The sequence below is a fragment of the Copadichromis virginalis genome, linkage group LG13 (assembly GCF_057382275.1).
Source record: "Copadichromis virginalis isolate Kocher_CV1m ecotype Utaka linkage group LG13, C_Virginalis_male_GT1.1, whole genome shotgun sequence".
Classification (NCBI taxonomy): Eukaryota; Metazoa; Chordata; class Actinopteri; order Cichliformes; family Cichlidae; genus Copadichromis; species Copadichromis virginalis.
The window spans coordinates 16,746,633-16,770,506 of NC_140630.1; the positions used below are offsets into that span (position 1 = coordinate 16,746,633).

The 23,874-nt window shown below is 43.8% G+C and overlaps 1 protein-coding gene across 6 annotated transcripts in view; it reads right to left on the minus strand.

The window, feature by feature from the left end:
* zmiz1a (zinc finger, MIZ-type containing 1a) overlaps positions 1 to 22,664 on the minus strand; it is a 110,511-nt gene extending 87,847 nt beyond the window's left edge. For 3 of the 6 annotated variants that reach the window (XM_085477581.1, XM_085477584.1, XM_085477580.1), the window contains exon 1: positions 22,450 to 22,662. The gene's annotated coding sequence lies outside the window, so the exon portion shown is untranslated. Of the gene's footprint in view, positions 1 to 22,449 lie in introns of all 6 variants that reach the window. The other 3 variants (XM_085477583.1, XM_085477585.1, XM_085477586.1) reach the window with 2 other exon arrangements.
* Positions 22,665 to 23,874: the final 1,210 nt, after the last annotated feature.

Here is a 23,874-nt window from a genome sequence, read left to right on the forward strand (position 1 = left end):
GGAAACACTCACTACTTCATGGCTTCTTGCAGAGGCAGAAATCAACCTAATGCAGCTAATACAATAAAATCAACCTTTACTTTGTTGCCACATTGTTTCGTTTTTATGCAACAAAACACTGAACTACTCTTTCCAGTCCTCTTCACAATAAAAGTCCAATAGAAATAATACTGATACTTTTTTTCTGCTCCCTTATTTCCAATGGGTCACTGCATGTTCGATTTGGCACAGATTTTACACCTCACATTAATCCAGGCTTGGAACCAGTTTGTGTCTCTTCCTGGTCTCAAACCGGGGATCTTTCATAAGTATGATAAGCCTGTTAACCACTATGCTATGAAGTCACTATAATTAAAAAAAAATAAGTGAAGTTAGTTGTGGTGGAAACACAGAGAACCTCATGGGGGAAAGCAAAGAAAAGCAAAAAAACGTAATTATTAAAACTGAACGATATCATACGAAAACACTAACACCACAGTTCAGTGAATACATAATTTGTTTTTCTTCAGTTACACAGATCATAAACTACAAGAAATGAGTGTATTGTGATGTATTGAGATTGCAGATTTGCCTAAGCTGGGAGCAACGTGGAAACCGGAGACCACAGGACGTGAATGATATTTGGCAACTTCAAGTGACTACAGGTGAAATAACTTCTAGGCAAGCAACAGGAGCATCTACCAATGAGAGGATAGCATTTATTGACAGATGATTTGGACGTAAATACATTAGAGACTCACGTAGGCAAACAGAAACTGGAATCTCCACAAGCGAGCAGACGTAGCTTTAGTTTTCATGGGGATATATCGCAAGCTATCCTGTAACTCCTGTTCATATTTCCAGTTCTGACCCACTGATTGGGACCCCCTTCTGTGATGGTTACTTTGAGGTTAAATAAAGCCAGTTTCCCAGTGTATCCACTGACACACCTCTCAGTTCAAACAATTGAATGCCCTGACTGCTAGATGCCATTTGTTTTATAGCTGATCATGCATGCATGTAGATGCCCTATTGGACAACTAAACTGGCGCTAAGAGTCATGTACTGTCTGCGGTATTTTAGAATCCACCTGAACTTTACAATGAACTGAATGCTGGAAAATCTCAGTCCCTGAGTCACTTAATCACTTGAGAAGCGTTTTAAGTGTCTTTATACCATTTGTTTTTTGAGTGCAGATATTTGCAGAATATACTAGATTGAGTCCACACCATCAAAATCTGTTACAAACGTCATTATCTTAGGTCCATCCACTCATGGCGCGTTCAAGTAAAGTTAAGAGGGCAGATTTGTCCTCTGCACACGACCCGTTCTGACAATGAAGGACTTGGGCGCTGTAACTCCAGCGAACATGACTTCACTCCTGTGCAGCCTCCAGGCAACTCTCTCCCACAGAGTGTTTACTGCATCATCACAAAGCATTTTTAGATCCAGTGCATGACATCTGCAAGCAGCCGTGAGCCGCTGCATCTACGCAGAAGACCCGAAAGAGAAACGGTAAATCGAATGCGCCACGTCAAATTAATTAGGAAGTATTAAATAAAAGCAAGAAATTATGACTCATATCTGCAACAAATGTCAGCAGTGACGTCCTGTGTGGCTGTGAGCACCTCTTAATGACTCATGGAAGTGTTCACTAATGTGGCTCTGACGGACATTAAAATCATTCAGCGGGATTCTTTCCAGTCGCTGACCGGCATTGTGATAACATCGGGGTATTTTAACACAGCACACGAGGAAGAGCTGTGAATAACAGAAGTAATAATGGCTATTTAACACCACACAGAGTGGCAGGCAAAAACCCAAATGCGTGTGCTTCCTCTCAGCTGGATTGATGACATCATCGGGACCAGAGCCCAGAGCTGGGATCAAAAAGCACAGAGTGAGGCCTGCCTATTACCAGCTGCACATACTGTACAGCATGAGAAGGCACAAACATCCAGTCAAAGAGGCACACAAGTCACACAACCACCAGAAGGCTATTTATGAGCCGCGGAAGAAAGGGAGACAGAGGAAAACAAATCTGTCATCAGCAGGAGGCTGGGAGTGAGTAGACGAATCGGCTGAATCATAACTGCGTCTCGCAGAAAGGAACTTATTTTAGAATGAGCACCGATAAACTGCTTTACAAGTGTAGGCAGCATTAGGTACAGTATGTTTCCTCTCAGTGAGCTCTGCATCGAGGGCCCCTCCTCGCTTCTCCAGCCTCACTGGCCACAGTTGAAAAATTAATGCAGCAAACTGACAACACTTAGGGCCTCCCTCCCTCTCGCGCTCACTCGCTCTCTCCCCTTCCTCCCCATGTACCAAACAGGATCAATTACCAAAGCAGGGCTCCACTCAGCAGCGCTAAAGAAACAAGAGGCACTCTCCATCACAGCTGCGTGTGAGCGTGCACATGCAAGCATATGTTTGTGTGGTTCGGGCGGCTTATGATGAGCCAAAAGAGGAGGAGGAGGTGGTAATAGTCTGTTTGCTTCTCTAATGACAGCAGCAGAGTGGATTAGTGAGCCTCCTAACCCTTCAGCATCACTCCTCTGAGTGGAGCTTGTAAATAACCAGTTATGGTCAGTGGGAGAAGGAAAGAAAAGATGGAGACACCGAGACTAATAAGCTAACAAGCGCTAAATATGTGAATGTGCAAGCATTTTTTTTTCTTCGTGCACGTTCATTTGTATGCAGGTGGAGATTTCAAGGAGTTCCATTTCTACAACATCAGCCAAGTTATTCAAATGCAGCACATCTGACTGGAGAGGATAACATAAAGAAAGGCATCAGCAGAAATGGCAGCAGGCAGTAATCCCCCAGCCAGGCCACTTGTGTTTGCCACGCAGGCAGGCAGCGCTGTCAGTGGCAGCACCCATACAGGCCTTATCAGTGACAGCCACAGGGCTATTCTAATAACCCCGCTGATGCTCTGCGGTGCAGGGACAGACGGGGAGATGAGCATGCAGACAGACAGGCGGACAGGTTTCACTTCCCGCATAAAGAAAGAGCCTGAGAGCCAGGTATCAGCTCATGCCTGTGTGTGCTCGTGTGTTTGTGTATGTGGAAAACTTTCTAACATGTAATGCTCTGACAGCTTCATACATGCTGTCACTGTCGTCTGAATACGCTACAAGGTTGACCAGCCCACCTATTAACCCCGCACACGTGCCCACTTTGCATTTACGACAACGTTCTCTAAACGCAAGCGTGCTGGTTTTGCAGCCCCCGGTAGGTGCGTATCTGTCTCTGGCATCATTATCACCATTCAAAAGGTCAAGCACAATGCTTCAAGCCTCTTCTTTGTGATTTATGCCTTTGTGCTATTAACTCTCTTCCCATTACTCTCCATCTGTAAATCTAATCACACTCCCTCACTGTTGCAGCGCCTGGTGCTCTCAGGACAGAAGCCGCGGCCGACGGGAAACAGCTTATGTAAATACAACACTGTTGACATAAGACGAGCAGTACACGGTGCCTCGCTGCTATGATGAGACACGCCGATTAGCGTCCAGATAAGAACAGCTATCGCTTTATTGTTCTTTCTTTTCATTTGCTGCAACTGTTCTTTGCTATCTTTTAAAAATCCCGACATCTTAATGTTTATTTCATATCTACAGGATCATTTCCCTGAGCTCACCTTAAGTGACTGAGGTGCTGTTGTTAGTAAAAAGACCAAAAGAACAACAAAGAAATGCAGGCGCAGTGCTGCGGGGCTCCATTTGTAGTCAATGAATAACTCGAATATTGACACCAGTAAATGAGGGTGTCACTCATGACGCAAAGAAACAGAGCAGCGTTCAGCAGAAGTGCTTCCAGGCATTCTCTGCATGTATGTGAGCCAATAATCATTACCTTGGCTTGAGAAAGGCTCCACAACCACTTGAAGCCCCGTGAAAACATCTACTCTCGCGTGCCTCGAAGCAGCCTTGGAGCTCTTTGAGGAAAGTGGGCTGACAAGCCACTCTATGGCTGCCACATGCAGTATAAAGACTTAATCAGGTCTACCGTGTCTAAGTACAACGATGGCTTCTGAGAGAATTCCGTCTGCAAGGACTGATGGGAACTTCGGTGATGACACAGAGAAGCCTGCAGGCCTGTCAGCTCGTCTCGATGCGGTCAAATCAGCGCTGGCCTAACGGAGAACTTTTTACCGCGGCGCTGACACGCACTCACACACTGGCTGACACAAATCTCCAGCATCACTTCAGCCATCCACTCAGTCCTTCAACATCATACTCGACATGTGGCGTCTGTGCGTGAGATTTGCAGCATACACACAGACTGAGTCATTCCAGGTTTAAATTTGGATGTTGCATGACACACGACCATCTCAAAATAACGCTCTGATATGCAGAAGAGCGGCAGTGCTTTAGCACAGAGCCAGCTGGACCAGAGACTACAGTGAGGATGAACTGGTAAAGGTTACATTAAGTTCACTTGGCACAAACTCTTTGGTCTGCATCAGTTTCTGCGTTGTATCGAAATGTAAGATCTAATCTTAGCAAAGCAATTTTAGCTCTAGATTTGGTTTCAAGCCCTGGGATAGATTGGCAACCTGTCAAGGGTGTACCCTGCTTCTCACCCTGTGACAACTGGAATAGGCCCTCCCAGCATGCCTGAATTGAAGAAGGAGAAGAAAATGGATGGATTTGGTTTCATTTGATTAATACAAGATTAAACAGAAAAACTGTCAATGAAAAACTTAGTACCCGATGTAGCAAAACGCTAGAAACTTTGCCAAATGCTGCTTTTCTTGCAAGCATCTGAAACGCACGCTATTCAAAACACAAAAGAAGAGAGTTTTAAGAAATCAACGCAAAGTCCTAATCTCTTTGACAGATATCATAACTAAAGATTTCAAGATGGTGACTTATATTTTATGTGCCACCAAAAAAAATGCTAGGAAAGAGCGTTTAATTATTGATGGTACTGGAGTAGGGAGATAACCGCTCTCCTCCTGTTATCAATCATTAATGGAGTTTCCATCAAAAACACTTCAACCCCTCAAGTATCAAATATCTCTTGAAGGTGGAAGACCCACATTCAAACATCCCACTTAATCAAAGGGCACACAATGTGCTCTCAGTTTCTCTCATTTTCACTTGCTCAAATTAGGATAATCGCAGCACAAATTAGAAAATTGTTCACAGCTTAAGTGTAAAAGTAGGCATTTTCGCAGAGGTCTTCTTTTGAGTGATGAGGGTTAATGTGCAAATTTTAAATGTTTAAATCACGGGGGAGAGAAAAAGAAAAAAAACAGCCAGTGCTTTTATTTTCTTACAGAGACAACAGATCAAATGCTGAATCTGAGAAATGCTTTCTTTCTATTTTTTTTATATGATGCAACACCTCAAAGTAGTTGGAAAAGGGCTATGTTTACCCCTCTGTTGCATCAACTCGTCTTTTAATAATATTCACAAGCATTTGGAATTTGAGGAAACCTATTTCAGCTGCATTAGTGGGCCTTCTTTTTCATATTTTTCATTTCATAATGCAACACAAGAAGTCCGCTGAAGTGCAGGCAGGTCAGAATCTGCACTCTTTTACTGTGCAGTCACGCTGTTGTGATATACGAAGAAAGCGGCTTTGTCTTGCTAAAAGAGCGGAAATATAACATGGCCGACAATTTGTACTGTGGTATTTTGAAGATTTGTTACTGCTATTAATATTATATCTGTAACACGAGCTAGTTGTCTCACAGAAGTACATGAAATACAAATCTTTTTAAAGTCATTGTCAAAAAGGAGCAACACAAATAAACCACATGACTAAAAACATTAAATTATCTACTTTTAGGCTTTGTTGACAAAAATCAAATATTTGGCACATGAGTGGCACGTGGAGTCAGTGCTTAGAAGGCTGCTTTTCATGCTTTTACCAGATGTAGCGTTGGTTTAGCAGGCCGGCTGTTTTCAAACAAAGTCAACATATGGCTCATTAGCATATCTGTGCCTCACCTGGCTCCCTCTTTGTGTGTGTGTGTGTGTGTGTGTGTGTGTGTGTGTGTGTGTGTGTGTGTGTGTGTGTGTGTGTGTGTGTGTGTGTGGAGGAGCTGCCTGAGCCCCACCCACAGTCAAAGACCAGCACACAAGCAGCAGAGCAGAAATGATTTAAAGTTAAAAACTTCCAAAAAGCAGACACAACTCCTGTCTTGGTCTTGAGTTATCTCGGTGCATCTCCGCTCTCTCTTCTTCATCCTCCATCTGTCTGCACTGTGCTCAGCAACAGCTCCTCTCCCAGCTGTTAGCGAACTGTTATGCTACCTGGCTAGTTAGCGTAATTTCCCAGCATGCTCGTAAGCGCCGTAATTACTGTTAAATTATTTTATGTTTCACAAATTACTGGGAGCGTCACTGAGAGGTGAAGAGAGCTAACTGTGGATTGTTAACGCCCGTGCTACCGTACTGCTCGGTCTGTGATTTTAATCCTTGTTAAGTAGTTGCTAGGCAATGGGATGAAATCAAAACAGAACTTTTTTGATATAAATCAGATGTTACAGTTGTGAAATTAAAATGACACAATGCTTAATTAGGAGTTATATGTGGATTAACACTACCAGTAGGTCACTTTAGCCCGTTGGTAGGTGGCTGCCAGGTAACGTGATGACATCATAACATCTGATGTGGATAAGAACCTTTGGGAGCTTTAATGTAGCTGTGTGCCAATTCTGATTGCTAAACTTGTGATCGTGTTCACCAATACGCCAGCCATATGAGTCGTGCGATTAGAACTATGAGTGAGAAGGGTTCACAGTTACTACAGACCCACTCTCATGCTTTTTACTGCTACCGGTAGACAATAATATAGTCCATTTAAGCCACTTGAAAAGCCTATGTGGATGTTTTATCCGTTCGCCACTATGCCACCCGGCACTACAAGCTACCCCTTTGCTTTAACTCAGAGGATTTACTGTCTATGTTTCCTAAAAAGGAAAAGAATGTATAATTTAATTGGTAATGCCACATGACACTTTTCCACTTTGCCTCCGTCCATCTTAAACAGACGACAGCACTTCTAGATCTTCTCTGTATACATTCTTTTCTTTGAATGGTAGAGGTTTAACTTGCATTTGTGGATGCCGTAAAATGTTCATCAGTTCAACAGCTTTCAGATGTGATCCTGAGACCATGCAGTGGTTTCCACCACAGCATCTCTTCAATGCATTTCTTCTAAATTTATTTTGGAATTGGGGTTTTTTTGTGTGCGGTGATTTCTTTAGATTGTATATGAATCCCAGAATTTGGTGCAATCTTATGCTGAGACATTTTTTTAATTTAATAATTAACTTATCACACCACATATAGAGTGATAAACCTATCCCCATTCTTACTTCTGAAAGCCTCTCCGCCTGTTTTAACATAATCTTGTTACTAATGTAACCCTAATTAGTTGTTAGATGTTTCACCAGGCTTTTTATAGCCCTACACAAATTTTATAGCTTGAATTTGATACTAGTTACACTGTACAGTGAGCATATGTTTTTTGAAAAGCAGTACAGCTTCTGAATCTCACTGTTTGATATATGTTGTCTCTGCTTTCAGTTACATATAAGCAATAAATTATTTGCACCATTCATTTACATTCAACAACGTGTCTGAACTTGTATATGCAGCACTGTTTGAAGAAAAATCTGTCTATCTGGCTCGCTCTGTAAAGCTGAAGGCTGGCCTGGTCAAAGTCACGCAGGACACGATGTGCATCAGCGACACTCACAAAGAACCGTAACACTGCTGCTACCCTTTAAAACAAACACAAGGTTACACACAGCCCCGTGTGTGTGTTTGTGCATGTAAAGCTGCACACACACAAACACACACCAACGCACACGAGTCAGTTAGAGTTTACAGCTTTGGACCGTCTTTAAGGGATCAGCCAAGATCCTTCAGTCCACCGCCCAGCTAAGGCTACACGGTGTAAAATTGACTTTTACGGTATCCTTGCAGCATCTCCTCTAACAGCCTCGCAGGCTCAGATTTCACATACACACCATACACATTCTACACTACATAAGCACTGCAGCTAAGTGATACCAAAAATGACAGAGTATCCCTAATTACCCATCAAGATGGTTCTGACAGTGTTCCGTGTGCCAGTGATCAGTGTCATGGCGTATCGCCAGCAGCGACTACAGTTTGTCTGATTTGTAGCTGCAGCTCAGTAGTGGGTGGTACACCATCAGAGCTGCAGTGCCATATACTTTCTCTCTCTCCCCCTTCCCCTTCTGCCACCCCCCCCCCCCCCCCCACACACACACACACACACTGTCCTGTTTCACTAGCCCCGACCTTGCCTGTCATCGGTATAAAGCAGCTTCTCAAGGCTGCTGCATTACAGAAACACAGGGAGGACACTGAGAAGATTCTGTGGAGAGAATTCGTCTTAAAAGGTTCAGACACAAACGTGGGCTCTGCTTTAATTTAACAAGCAAAGCAATATGCTTACATGCGGTGTTGAAAACACGAGTTAGTGAGTGAAAATAGACTGTCTACATTCATGCAGCTGTGCTTTGAGCTGTACCCCAATGCCAACGTGCTCACAAAAACTGTGGTAACACGCAGATGGTTATGTTTACTACATTTAACACCTAGTTTTCTTGTGTTAGCGCTGTTACCTGTACTAAGCACAAAGTACAGGTGAGGCTGATGGGAGTGGCATCAGCATTGCAGGCAGCTGGTCATAAACACACAAGTGTTTGGAAGCTGAAACTTCTGCCAGAATGTTGCGTGAGCAGAAATGATAATGAAAATCACAGGGAAGAGAAGTCAGTTTGTGCACAGTCCATTCAACAGCTGTAAAAGCACTTGTAAGAAAAAACCATCACCAAAGTCGGTAGTTTTCTGGGGAACATGAATGTCAGTGGAAAATGTCTGGGAACGCTGTCCCATAGATGCTAAAATAGGTCAGTATACACCAAAGTGTTTTACCAACTGACCATCACTGCTATAACTAGAACCACGTCAACAACATAGACTATATCAGGGGTGTCAAACATAAAACCCGGGGGCCAGAATTGGCCTGCTAAAGTTTCCAGTCTGCCAAATGTACATCTTTGGAAAAAATTTATATTTTTATAGCTATCCCTTCTGATCCAGAACACTTAGCAATTTATACAATACCAAAGTAAATAAGCAACAGACAAACAATTGTTTTTTCACTATCTACTATAGAAGAAAAGACAAAATATTAGCAGCATTTTTAATCATGTAAAAAAAAGCACTTCTTTGGCTTATATTAAAATATCTCCAGGATTAAATGGGCAGTTAAACTTCTTTACACTGACAAAAAGAGGAGTTTTACTGGTCCAAGCCACTTAAGATAAAAGTGGGTGTGGCCCACTATGTAAACAAAACTATATAAACAAAAATACCGGGTCACCAACAGGAGGTGTTTGACATGCCATGAAGCTCCCAGTGCACAGTTTATGTGCCGATGTTAATGCCAAAGAAGGTTTAGAGCTGGTTTATTAAGTCAGCAGTGTGCTGGGGACTTTTATGCACTCAGCACTCGGCTCTGTAAACCTTACACGTCTGACCTGCTGTGGTTCCTAAATGCTTCCACGTTGCAGTAAAACCACTTACAGCTCATTGTGGAATATAGAGGAAATTTCACAAACTGACATGTTGCAACCGTGGCATCCTATTTCAGGACCATGCTGGAATTCAGTGAGCTGTTTAGAACAAACCATTCTTTCACAAAAGTCTGTAAAGCCAGACTGAGGCTGAAAACACCTGAATTACAGATTAAGAGGTGTGGCTCAATACTTCTGTCCACAGAATGTAGCTAAACATGAAACGCCTGTCCAAATACGAGGTCTAGTCCATGTCAGTTCTATACTGTGAAAAAAACACTTACTTTCAGACAAAATAAAATAGTTGAAAGCACCACTTTAGAAAACTGAGATGACTAAAAAAACAACAGACTTATTGTGTTGGCCTGTTTAATTGAATAAAAGAACCTATAAAAACAATAAATGCACGCGTGGAAGATGTGTCATAATTTATCTCATTAGTGTTGGGATAGCATATGTTATTATAGTGCCATTGTGAACCTATGAAAGGCTGATTTATACAGTGTAAGCACACTGTGAGCTTTGGCTATGGTGCTGTAAGTGAACTGAATTAATGCACAGAGCCAGTTAATATTTGCTTAGTGAAATGCTATCTGAAATCTGCAGCGCTGATGGTTTTTTTTAAATGCCTTTAAAGTGTAAACCAGCCATGAGTTTGTCAGGTCATATGAGCTGTTCTGATCTTAAACCAGAGGCAGCATTACTAATGAAGGGTTGATCTATTCACTACACTGTCTACAATGTATTAATTGGGTAAATTAACCTCTTTGCAGCGACAGTATGTAAACATTTATTTTCAGGCTTACTGGAAGAAGCCTTTGCGTTTAAATCATGGAGCCATCATGGGCTTGGGTTCCTGCCAATAAAGTGTCAGAGGTCAATTACCTTTCAAAAGATAACAGCCACATTTACCATTTATCTTATCGCAAGCCTGATTTCCATCTTGTGGATTCATAAGTAAACAAGATGCTGAGATATTTATTTTGAAAGGGAGCAGGCGTAATAAAGGGGACTAATCTACTTGTCACACATGCTCGCCTTTTACTTTGTGACTCTGCTGACTCACACGAGATGAGCTGAATCAAAGCGGCTTCTGATTCAGTGACTTGGGAGCTGAGTATTCGAGAGGCTTTGAGCTGACAAATAGGTTTACTGCTTTATCTTAAAGGACCATACCTGTGGTTTCGTAGACCTTTCATTTGCTGCGCACATCTCAGATTTTTTCAGTTTTTATTCAAAGGCCTTTTGCTCATTGATGACTGTCTGCCAGGACAGAAAAATACAAGACAATCAGAAGTTTTGTTGTTCCTGTGCCAGAGCCAGACAAATCGAATCAGAAAAAGGGGCATGAAAACAGCAAAAATGCATCAGCTGAAATGATCTTTGAAAGTCATCAGACTGAAATCATAATTCTTAAATACCTTCCTTCCTTCAACATTAGTCTAACTACTCCAACCAAGCAGTAGAGCAATCTAAATCTGAAAATGATTTTGACAGACAAAAAAAGACACTAATCATTTGTTAGTGGTAAAATAGCTCCTTCATCTCCCTAACAAAAAACACAGCCTAACGTCTGATTGAATCAAGAACCAAAAAGAAAAGCTTGATTCAGTCAGACTATGTTTTTGCACATTGAACTTAACATGTATACTTTAAACACCAGCCAATGTTAAAGAACACTATACCGGCCATTTTATTAGTTACACTTTTCCAGAGTAGGGTTGAACCCCTTTTGCCTTCAGAACTGCATTAACTCAACAAGGTGCTGGAAACATTCCTCAGAGATTTTGCTACATATTGACATGAAGTATCACACAGTTGCTACACATCCATAATGTGAATCTCCTGTCCCAACACATCCCGAATGTGCTCCACTGGATTGAGATCTGGTGACTGTGGAAGCCTTTTGACTGCAGTGAACTAACTAACTGTGATGCTCAAGAAACAGTTTGAGGCGATTTAAGCTTTCTGACATCGTGAGTTATTCTGCTGGAAGCAGCCATCAAACATGGGTACACTGTGGTGTAGAGAAAAATGTGGACAGCAAGCATATTCATGTAGGCTGTGGTATTTAAATGATCCTCGTTTGGTACTAAGGAGTCCAAAGTGTGCCAAGAAGATATGCCCTGCACCATTATACCACCAGCAGCAGCAGCATGAAGTTGATACAAGGCAAGATGGATCCATGCTTTCATGTTGTTTACACCACATTCTGACCCATTTCTTCCAATCTTCCATTTTTCAGTTTTGGTGAACCCATGTAAACTGTAGCTTCAGTTTATTCTTAGCTTCTTAGTGTGGTCTTCTGCTGCTGCAAGCCCTCTACTTCAAGGTCTGACGTGTTTTGTGTGTTCAGTGTCACTCTTCTGCATACCTTGGCTGTAACGAGTGGTTATTTCAGTTACTGTGTCCTTCCTATCAGCTCAACGGAGCGTGGCCATTCTCCTTTGACCTCTGACACCAGCAAGGCATTTTTGCCGAGAGCACTGACACTCACTGCATATTTTCTCTTTTCTGGACCATTCCCTGTAAACCCAAGAGATGATTGTGTGGAAAATCCCAATAGATCAGCAGTGTCTGGAATATCCAGACCAGCATGCTTGGCACCAATAACCACGGCACAGTCAAAGTCACTTAAATCACCTTTTCATTCTGCTCCTCCGTTTGAATTACAGCAGGTCATCTGAAACATGCCTACATGCCTATAGGCGTTGAGTTTCTGCCATGTGATTGGCTAATTAGACAACTGCATTAATGAGCAGTTGAACAGATGTGCCTACTGAAGTGACGGTGATTGTAAGTTTTTATGCTGATTTCCAAACTGTTTGCTTTTGGGTTTTAAAAACTAGAAAAAATTATTGATTCTTAAATAAGTTAGAGTTTGTCACAGTCTGCACTGTGCTCTACAATTGTAAGACACTTAAATTGCAATCAGGAACCACTGTCAAAACTGTTGTTGCAGTCAAAAGCTGAAAAGGCACTGCTTTGACAAGCTGGGCTGTCAGAAATTCAAATCAAAATGGGAAGTGAGTAAACATGGATATGAAACGGCGCGTGTGAATCTAGTTTCCTTTCTTTCCTTTAAAGGTGGCTCACAAATCTCTGATGTGGCGTCTTCAAATATACTCGCAGAAGGAGTTTTCACTCTGCTGTCAACCACATCACTAAGTGCCGATAACATAACTTAAAGACAACTAAATGCTGTGTGTGCTGTGATGGATTAGCTGTGTCAATCAAACTTCTGCAAGTTACACTTCATAATCTAGTGAAGTCACTGGAAACAAACAGCAGCTTAAAAACAATCAGAAAACATCAGAAAAGATATGCATGTGTAAAATACAGTGTAAGTGATTTGGTGTCAATGAGCTGGGACATGCAAAAAAATCATAATATTAGTAGCAAAACTAAGTTATGGTCCTTTAATTGTGAGCTTTCATTTTCCCATGACCGAGTGAGCGTTCGCCAGTCTAGTCACTTGGCAGGAACTCACCTGTTTTGGGGAGGGGGGAGGAGGGGAGCCACTACTACAACACCAATAAATGTCAAAACGGTGAGCGGGATCAATATGCAGGCATTAATCTCTCGAGAAGGTATGCGATGTATCAAACTTGGCAGACGCTGTGTGTGTCAATCCACACTTATGCTCTCTTTAAAAAAACCGAGCAGCCGCAATTAACGCCTTTTTATTCGTTCTGTCATTAGTTTTGTCATTAATAGCGTTGCCCCAGGCACAAAGAGCCAGTTTAACTGTCAAAATCCTCCCTTCAGATCAAGTGCACATCATCATGCCTGATGAACAACCTGATAAAACTGACATTTCCCTCCTGCCTGCACCTGTGAGTCTAAGGAAGAGCGTTACCAGAAGACATGGGACGGTGCCAGCCCAGCTTGACTGAGTGCCACACAGTCCAAAGGACAGACGCTTCACATAAAGACAACAAACAACTTAATACCCTGGTGTGTGTGTGTGTGTGAGGGCGCCTGCGTGTGTTTGGTTGTGTGCAGTGTGAATTTTAATGAGAAATGCAGAGAAAGACACTGGGAGACCAAAACACAAGAGATAGAGCTCTGAGATTGTCTCCCACTGTGTCTGGACTGGCGGCTGCTACTCTTCTTGACCCCGATGCTTCGAGCCACAGATCAGATCAGGGACGCTATGCGACAGATGTCTGCCCTGGCGCTCTGTTCCAGGCATGAGTGCTGCTGGCACACGAACCGACGAGGGATGGCGGCGAGGGGCAAAAAAGGGAGAGAACAGAGTGAGCACAGAGGACGAGCTGGATGGCATGAAAAAGGAGAGGAGGGAAAAGAAAACAGGAGAAGAAGAAAGGGGTGGGGGAATTCACATGTCACTTCCTGCAGACTTCATCAGCAGGACGAGATATACTCCGTCACATCTCTGTCAGAAACCAGTTTGGGCAGAAAGAGATGCTACAAGTTCAGACATACCTCCAGCTGACCCCGACTGACCTGGGGGACGAACAGGAGGTCCTCACGCTCATTTTGAGAAATAAACGCTTGCGTGAGGCAACACACAAGCCTCGTCTCTGTGCAGCAAAAAAAACCTGATAAAACTACAAGTTTTCAATCAGGCACCGCTACACAAAAGTCAACGCACGACCTCCACACAACGACTCGCTTTCACTCTGAGGAGCAACACACGATAAAGATGATGAGAAGAGAGAAGAAGGGAGCTAATTATAGCCGCGCAGCAGGATGGCCAGAAACAAACTTGATTATCATCATCGTCAAGAAGGCACAAAGGAAACCTGCTGCCTCCCCTCTTCCACCACAATCCAATAGAGAGGCTTTTAGCCTTCGTAATGATTTAGAAAGTGACAAGTCAAACAGATTTACTGTGACAGCCTGAAAGGGACCAGCACGAACACTATAACAGCTCACGTGATCCAGACCTCCGAGCACTTCTCCTATTCCCCCTTCCTCTTCTACATCCCCTTTCTCAAGCCAGCCACCCCTTCACCCACCGTTCCAGTGGTCAGGGAAGAATGAGGCCGGCTCAATAGAGGTAGGCAGCAACACTATTCATTTCCCCCCTCACTCAACACGAGCCCCCTTCAAACGAGAGGGAAAAGCTCTGCTTTTGTGGAAGTTAGTTACTTAAAGCGACAGCCCACCAGATAAGGATCTGGTCACGGAAAACTTGTGGTACGGAGTAAATGGAGATACCTTTGTACAATTTTAACACCATTACCCATGGTTTATCAGATTTAATGAGCCATGAATGTGAGGTCAAATTTTCAGCTTGCAGGAGCAGCTGACAACATTTCTAAAGCACTGTTTGCCCTTCCAGCAACCGTAAAACACAATTAAAAATGCTTATTAATCTGCAAAGGAGAATCATTAAATGTGGAAAACATAAGGCAATCATTGCAACATCCTTTTCTTTTTTTTATCATTATTAGTTTTTGAGTAAAGACAGTGCTGTTTCTTACCCTCGGTTTTTCATCCATATTCATTGGAAGGTATCTTTTGTGCCCTGAGTGACAGGCTCTACATTTGACTTTCATTTCCGTGTCTGAAACATGGAGAAAATTTATGTTTGAGCAGCGCCGGTCCCTCCAGGCCTGAGATGGTTTTCCTGGTGCAGTCATCTGATTTTTTTTTTTTTTTTTTTTTTTTTGCATGCCTCTCTCCGTCTCCTTTCTCTGGAAGGTGAATAACACCTTGGCTGTTGCGAGCTTTGAAAACAGAGCTACCCCTAAAAAGCCGTCAGAGATGGCAGCAGAGGGATATGCGTGGAGAATACTCAAGAAGGAGAGACCCTCAGGCTACCCAGATTTGGTTTCCACTCGTTCTGGCTTCCAAAAGCAAAGGAATTCCAGAGAAAATCAGGGCAGGACCTCACCCCAAGCCACCTCTACTGCTGCTGCTGCTGTTACTACCACTACCCCCATTTCCCTCACAAACACACAGCACAGCAAAGGTGATTTCATGCACCCATCAATGAGACATCCCTTCTCTCTTTGTTACACATTTATGCTGATTTGATATCCAGGGAGACATGACAAGTAAAAGAAGATGGCAGTGTGTGTGTTTGTGTGAAGTTTGGTCTCGTCCATCTGCTGCTCTTGTTTACCGTCACTAACCAGCACGACTTAGACATCATCTCTGGACTGGAGCACAACACTGTGCAACCGCCTCAAGATATTGCAGGTGAGGCAATGATATGACAAACTGCACCCCCACCCCATCTTTTCCAACATGCCCCTTGCTTGACTCAGACATGAAACGTGTGAGGTCCTCACGTGTGTCTTTAACAATGTCAACACATGCCATTCAGCCTCCACTCAGCTGGAGCTGCCAAGTAAAGGTTGGAAGATGGCTGTCAGAGCAATACAGCTGAGCCGTATAATAACTCTGGTAGATCATTAACATGTAGGTAACGGGAGGATGTTGGGACTGGAGCAGACACGGCTGACTGAAGAAATATTATCGCCTTTTTACTAACAATATTTACAAGCATGTTAAATATAAATCGCTTTACTCAAGCTCACATATTTATGAACAGCAGCCCGCATCCTTAAAACACAAGGACTCTCGTTGGTTTGTCAATAATGTTTGCCAGATAATTAAAGAGCCCTGGGAGACAATGATAAACATTGTTTAGAGGCTGATCCCTGGCAAGCGCCAAGCAGTGTATCATTGCTGTCTCCGGAATACACACGATTACCCTGGTCTCATTACTGATATGATAAACGACGGCTTCCACCGTGGCTTTGGTGTGCCGGGAGGACGCACGCAACAGGGGTAGATTAGGGGGGAAAAAGTGGTTAAACACATTGCCCCTGTAATAGACCAGCGCTAAACAAGAAAGATGGGTTATCTGCAGGAGGACTGCAGATAATGTTTGTGATATTTGCAAAGTCAGGGCTGCAGCCAGCTTTTATGGTGCTTCCAACCATTTATTATGAATTGCTGAGATTACTGTTTAATAATGTGGACTCAGACTCTTTGCTTCTTTATTTGCTTCACTCCTCATCATCCCATTGCTCCCTTCATCCCTCTCCTTCTCTGTGAAGTTAATGCTGTTGCTCGGCCCCGGCCCACCAGCCCGTCTCTTTTTACAGTTAGTGTATCCACACAGAGGTTTAAAATATGCCCCTTTATCTGAGCCGCCCAGGCGGGAAAATGAAAGGGATGTCAGTCCTTAGAACCCTGGGAAAGCGCCTGGCTCAACCGCCAGTGTCAAAACTGAGGGAAGGGCAATAAGCGGGCAAACACACTGAGCAACGTTGAGAAATAGGAAGAAAACAGCCTTATTAGAGCAGCGAGGCTCACGATTATATGCCAATATGATTTGAGGAGGCTCTCCATAACAACCACAACAGGCATCATTAACTGACCAAAAGGCAAAACTGGAAAATCAAACCCCAGCGTACGGCCGACTCCCCGCCCTTAAAGCTGAATGACATTTTTATTGCTCGCCCGCACCTCGGCAAAGAAAAACGAATGCCGCTTTTCGCTATTGACCACGTTATCAGCCCAGCGCTCCTTGCATGCGTAAGCAGCAGGCGTCGCGTGAGAGCAGATATTGCATGACTCCTTCGCAGCCTCATAACCCACACCGCGAGCTGGAGAATAAATGCTGTCCCTTTGCATTAGTAACATCCCAGTTAATTTACGTTGTCAGAAAACAAGGAAGTATGTATCCCTGGAGGCCATGAAGGGAGACAATTTGACCGCCTTCATAGAATCTCTGCCATCACTCTGCATCTCCCACGCAACCTCCACCAGAAAATCAGCATCAGCGTGCACTCTGAGAGACAACAGTGCCGACTAGACAAGGCGCTGTTTATAGCACAAATGGTATTATAAACACAGCATGTGGTGTATTATCTTTAGAAAATGATTCATTATGGCCTATAAGCTAGAAAGATTTGCAACACGCTGGGTGGAGGGGGTAACTAAACTGTATCTAAAATTAATTCCTATCATTGGGAATCCTCCTCGAGATGAGGTGCTGTTGCTTGAAAACATAACAGGTTATATTGATGCGGGCCCAGCAGGCCGGTCGGCCCAGCACCTGGCATGAAACGAAGCGCAGGACAAGCCTCCTGAGATAGCGAGAGGGAGTCTAAGCGCAGACCTGAGTGGCTCTCTGGCAAATGAACCCACGTGGGACACTGTGCAAGGTGTGAGGACCTCTTGGAGGAGGCTTGCAGACGTGCTCGAGTATCAAGAGAAGCAAGGCAAACACAGCAGATCAGTGCCAAAACTGTAAACCCACTGACCCAGCGTGAAGAGGGAGAGGGGAGTAATTAGCGACTGTACTTACAACTCAAAGGAGGAGGAAAGAGTAGAGGAGAAAGTAGGGAAGAGAAGGGGGCAGGGGGGGGGGGGGGGGGGGGGGGCTGAGAGCACACAGTTGGAGGATGAAGACAATGAGTTTGTTTAGCTTAAACAGGATTTACAAGCCAAACAGACACACGCCAACGCCACTCACTCAGACACATACTATCTCTTTTCCCCGCTGCCTGCCGCCCCTCCCCGCCCCCTCCCTGTTTTGCCAACACAGACGCACAGAAACGCAGCCGAGACGGGCTCTCAGCGAGGATTTCATCAGCTGGAGGAAAAAAGTGAGGGTAATTGCTCGCGATGGTGAGAAGTCTTGAGTGCATGCAGCGGCGTTGGGGCGAATGGATGGATAGAGGGAACATTTTGTTCCTCCTGTGCGGGCTCCGACTCTCATATTGTTCCTGATGAGGCCGGGTGTCATTTATGATTCAAGGGCCCCCGCTCTCTCACGGCGGATGGGAACAGGGCACGGCCATTGTGACATCCTGTGCACTCGTTTCTCAAAGAACATTAAATCAAACATGTATGAGATGGTGACAGGGGTGGGCCGGCAACTTCTCCCTATTCGCTCTCCTCACCTTCTCTGCACTTTGTTTCGCTCTCGTCTCAGGGAGAGAGAGAGGAAAAAAAGAAAGCACTTAAGAGGACTGCGTCTCCCTGATGTTGGCAGAGCTCAAGAGCTGAAATGACGGCTCTTAAGAAAGAGGAGTTAAGCTGGTGTTTTGTCTATATTAAACCGATATCTGTCAACAAGGAAACAACTGACAGACAAAGCAAGGACAACACGGAAAAATTATATCCCCGCTGTAGTTCCTCATAGTAACCAGAGCCTTTATTTACCTCAAATGCAGAAGGTAACAGGCCTTTATCTGAAGCAGGATTGCATTAGAGGCAGCATTTTATTTCTAATTCCCTCTGTTTGATCAGCGTAAGTGGTCACGATTAAACAAAGCCTCATTGCAATCCCATTTGCCATATTAAAGCTCAATCTGTTAATACTATGGCGACTTAGTCTTGAGAGAAAACAAGGAAGCTAAACTCCACCTACCCACTGCACACATGGTATTAGTTCATTTCCGATCTAACATGAAAGTAAATAAAACCCAACGGGAGCAAACAGAGCAACTCATTCATGACAGCACGTGCAAAACATTTCACCTGATGTCCATAAACATCACCCGCATGCCCGCTCGGGCTCACGGCTACAGTCCTACACGGTCCTTAACGAAACAATGCTGCTCGCCACCGCCGCTCGAGGTTCGGTGCCTTGCTCGAAGACTCAGCATTAGTCATGCTGACTGTCCAGCCTACCTCAAGCAACTCAGGAGTTTAAAAGTAGTGCTTTCTTCAACCACAAACCCAAACCACAGCGTAAGGTTGGCAGCTTGAAGAACAGTGGTGACAGGCATGTGGAACTGAGGGTTTTTTTTAATCCCGGCGCCTCATGTTGGTCCACTTTTGGCTTTCTGCACTGAACTGATGTCATTGCACGCTGTCAGCAGGATGAGTTACAGCTGCTGTATGCTTCATTTTCTCTGAATTAGTTAGCCTGCAATTACCAGGCTTTAACTTGAAGGGAGCTTAACTGTAGACTTATGGGTAGAATTACAACAACATTTAGGAAGTAGTTAAGTGTCTGACAAGAGGGCACAACCTCAGCTCAAACTGAATATTTCAGGTTTTAACTCCCTCTAAGCTCTTATTCTCAGATTGAGTCTTTAAAAACGCTCTGAGGCAACACACGTTTTCCCTTATTAAAAAGACCAAAATAGGCACATTGAAAAACAAAAGGCTGGGTTTTTAGATGACAAGTAATGCCAAGTTTGAACCGCACTCAAGACACAGACAGCGAGAGAGAGACAGAGAGAGAAACAAGGCCTGACTTCTGCTCTGGACACGAGTGGGTGGGTTAGGGCTGCTGGTGAGACACCAGACTACAAGAATCTGTGTCAAGTTGAACAGGCAGCAAGTATTTCACAGTAGTCCTCGAACAACAGGAACAGTCAGATGAAATGTCAGGCTGTCAAAACATTGATTAGCGTTCGCCAGGTTTTTAAGCACTTAGCTGGCTGCAGCTGTGCCGACACACACAGCAAACAGCGGCAGAGATGGTGCAACTTGGTAAATTGCTGAGTAACAAAAAGCTAATTACTGAGACACAAGTAATTAGTTGTTTTCCTGCTACGTACTTCTAATCAGCATTACCTCACTGCTTTACCGAGGTACAATGACAGGGGGTAATGTTAACTCACTACCTTAATCTTTTCTGTGACTAATCAGCATGTGAGACTGAACAACTGCACAACTTAAGCATGCGTCGCAACTTTCTGCAGCCCAAACTATCAGAAAAGACAGATTGATACTAAAAAGATTTGGTTTCAAAGGATACATATTTCCCAATATTTTCCCCAATATTGGCTAATGCTGCAGCTTAAAGAGAATAATCTCCACATTCTGCCTCAGGATCAAACACGCTGTTGGATGCAAACGTAATTTTTCTTCCCGTTTTGCTGCAACTTGTAGCGGGGCCAGTGCATGTGTTGTATTTCTATCTGCTGAAAATTTCACTATTTTTCCAGTAAGATCGCCTTCACATTCTTGCACAGGCAGCCAAGCACTCCATTCTCAGAGAGCACGCCTGCAATTGTGTCCAGCACCATCTTAAATGACTTTGGAGAAGAAGAAAAAAAGAAAAAGAAAATTTTGATTTCAAAGTGTGTATGCTGGAGCCTTTTAGCCTGTTTAGTGAATCAGACACTTCTGTCTTGTCTCTCAGTCTGGCTGGCTGGCTGGTTGCAGAGAGGCCCCATGAGGGACAACAGAAGGAAAGAAAACTCACACGAACACACACATACACAAACAGACACACTTCCAAGTTTCAAACAGTTGCAGATGGCTTTAATTCCTTGCCCTCTTTCTTTCACAATTTATCAGGTAACCTACTCTGAATGACTGCGCTGCCTTTTCATGCTTTGGTGAGATGACTTAATGCTCCTTTGTTTTGTCAGAAGAAGGGGGGCAAACAGCACTAATTAATGTGGTGCAGCTGACAAGTGTTGCTGCTGAAACAATTTCATTACATCACCAATTTAAATTACCCAGGAAGGAGACACTGGAGGGCGCACCCATCCAAAATCTGTTTATACACTTTCTGAGACATACAGGGAGTGGACACAATAATACGAACACCTGCAATCCAATGCAATACCCCAGTAATGAACCCAGTAACTGTTTTTAAGCCTGTAATATCAACTTTTATGCAAGGCTGTATCAGATTTCTTAGGAATCTGGTGCTTTTGGGCGTTTAAAGCATGATGACATTATAACAGCAGTTAATTTGATCATCCGCTCCAATCACGCCCCCTTCAACTTCAACCTTACTAACAAGTAAAGGGCCCTTTTTGTCACCCTCTCTCAAAGTTCAGCTGTCCTGTAGCAGGGTGCACGGTAATGAAAGAGCAGCAGTCTCCACCTCCTCCTTCTCCTCCTCCTCCTCCAATCGTGAGCCCCCCTCTTCTCCACTCTGCCCAGACTGGCCTCACATCCAGACAGGAGGAATTTAACGGGGAGGGTCCACCAGACTTAAGGCAGAAGCCTGCACTGAGTCAAAGCTGCTCATCCACACTCTGCTGCAGAAGGGCTTGTAAATGTGGCAATGCTGTTCTCTATCGGGGATAGTTTAATGTAGAGCAAGCCAGATGCACATGCTAATACTGGACCATTACAGATGTGAGTGCACTGCAAGGCTCCAGTGCAGGCATACAGCTATTATAAATCACCTGAGCATTGTCTTAATTGTAATAGTCACACTGCAACACACAAATACACACAAATACATATAGTGCAAGTAAACTATCTATCAGAGGCCAGATTCACAAGGTGTCCCTGCAAAGGTCCCAAACGACCTAACACGTTGAGCCACTGATCTTTGAATGATCCCTGACTACATCCAGCAAACACAACTAGTGTTATCAGATAGCAATTACCACTGAAGCTGCATGACATGTGCCGTTCAGCAGAACAGAGCAGGGCAGCATATGGACATGCCTACTAATTGCATTACAACAGGTAGCGGATAATAGCCTTGAAGGGAGTCAACAAGCCCAGGCACACTGCTGACTGTTAGCTAAGTGACACACATTCTCAGTTTAGCATCAAACGAGCCATCAGCTGATCCACCGAGACGAGACATTCACCCACACACATACACACGCAGACCTGCAATCACTGACTTACTAGCGCATTCCTTTCTAGTGATTTTAAGAATAATGTACACACGCCTCACGAAATGATCCTACAGACCCAGTGACTTTGGACGTGTCGCTCCAGCGTAACTACACAGGTAGAGGGGATACGCGGCACAGTCTGGATATTACGCCGCGTAAACGAGCTCCGGCTCGGCTCTTAACGTGCACCCGCTGGCACGAGACTCTCAGCGGCTGCTAAAAGGTTTCCAGGAGGTCACCCTATTGTTAGGAGGTAGTATCTGTCCAGCGGGAGGCAAAACCACACACACGCACGCAAACACACGTTCAAAACCCCGCTGTGTAACACAAAAAATAACCAGGCGCGAAACTTACTTTGAGCTCGGACCCGAGCGGCAAAGCGGCGTATTGTGTCTCCAAACCGCGTGTTTACGATGCTCCCCTCGCTCACTCGCTTCCCTTCCACAAAGACGACGTGAGAGCTCCGAAGACGCTGTGACTGAGTGACTGAATCAACTATCGTAGAGCACGGCAAGTTGAAGTGTCAGATTACACTGGCTATTCAGTTACCAGAGAGAGCCGTGCTCGGCGGCCGGCGTGAAAACGTGACCTAGACTTTCCGCGGAAGGACACCCGGGTGTGAAGGTGTAAGTAGACGCTAACAGCCTGATAACGGCACGTTTCACACTGGAGCGGACTGCAGCCGGCAGCTCCGGCTATTGTCTGCTTTTGTGTCATTACAGCAGTGATGCTTCAGAGCTGCACTGTGTAACCGAGCCAGGAGTTAATTGCTAATTCAGCCATTGTGTGAGTTTAATAGCTGTTAGTAAAACATAATAGGAATATACATGAAAGGCAACACCGTAAGCTTATCTGAGATACAGATTTATTCACGTTATTATCAAAAAACGACTTAATTAACTAGCTAGTAATTATTATTGTTTTTTTGTTGTTGTTAGTAGCAGTAGTGATGTGAACTCTATTAACTTTATTAGCCAATTTTTATTGTTCTTTTTCTTATTATTATATATTATAGTGTCTTTATAGTGTAGTGGTTTACATATTTGCTGAGAAAGCAAACAGTCCCTTGTTCAGTCTCAGAAAAAGACACAAATCCCTTTGGAGTTGTATCAGGAAGGGCATCGGGTGTAAAAATCTACCGAGTCGAACATCCAGTGTGGCCACCTGTGCATAAGGGAGAAAACAAATCTCTTAATAACTGTCTAGTTATTATTATTATCATTATGCTTTAAGGTTAAGTACAGGTCATGCCTCACACCACATCTTAAATCATCATTAAATCTGAGAAAGGATTCAAATTGAAGAAAAGTCAGCAAGACACTGTACTTATTGGTTATTTATTTGTTTGTTTTTTAAATCATTTCACTTTAGCTTCACTCAGGGGCAATTCTAGGTTCAGATTTTTAGGAGGCCTCAGCTCATTAGTTGGATGACCCATTGTAGTGTCTAAGATCAACCAGAGATTTCAATCCAATCCACCCCTTTTCGCCTGTTTCAGGGTGGAGCCTTTAGTTATCAAACCCGAGGCTAAGGCTCATTTGTTAAAGAAGTTAAAGAGGTATTTGTGGCAAAGCAGATAAGATGTGAAACACGCACAACATTATTTCAGTCTCTTAATCACATAGAGGCAGTCCACCAAATCATTAAGCACTTAAAGTAGCATTAATCAGTACAGACACTGGAAAATCACTCTACAACACCATAGACCTGTACATGAAGCAGGCTGGCAATAGAGTTGTTTTAAAATTGTTATTAAACTTTTTGAATTCATACAAACCC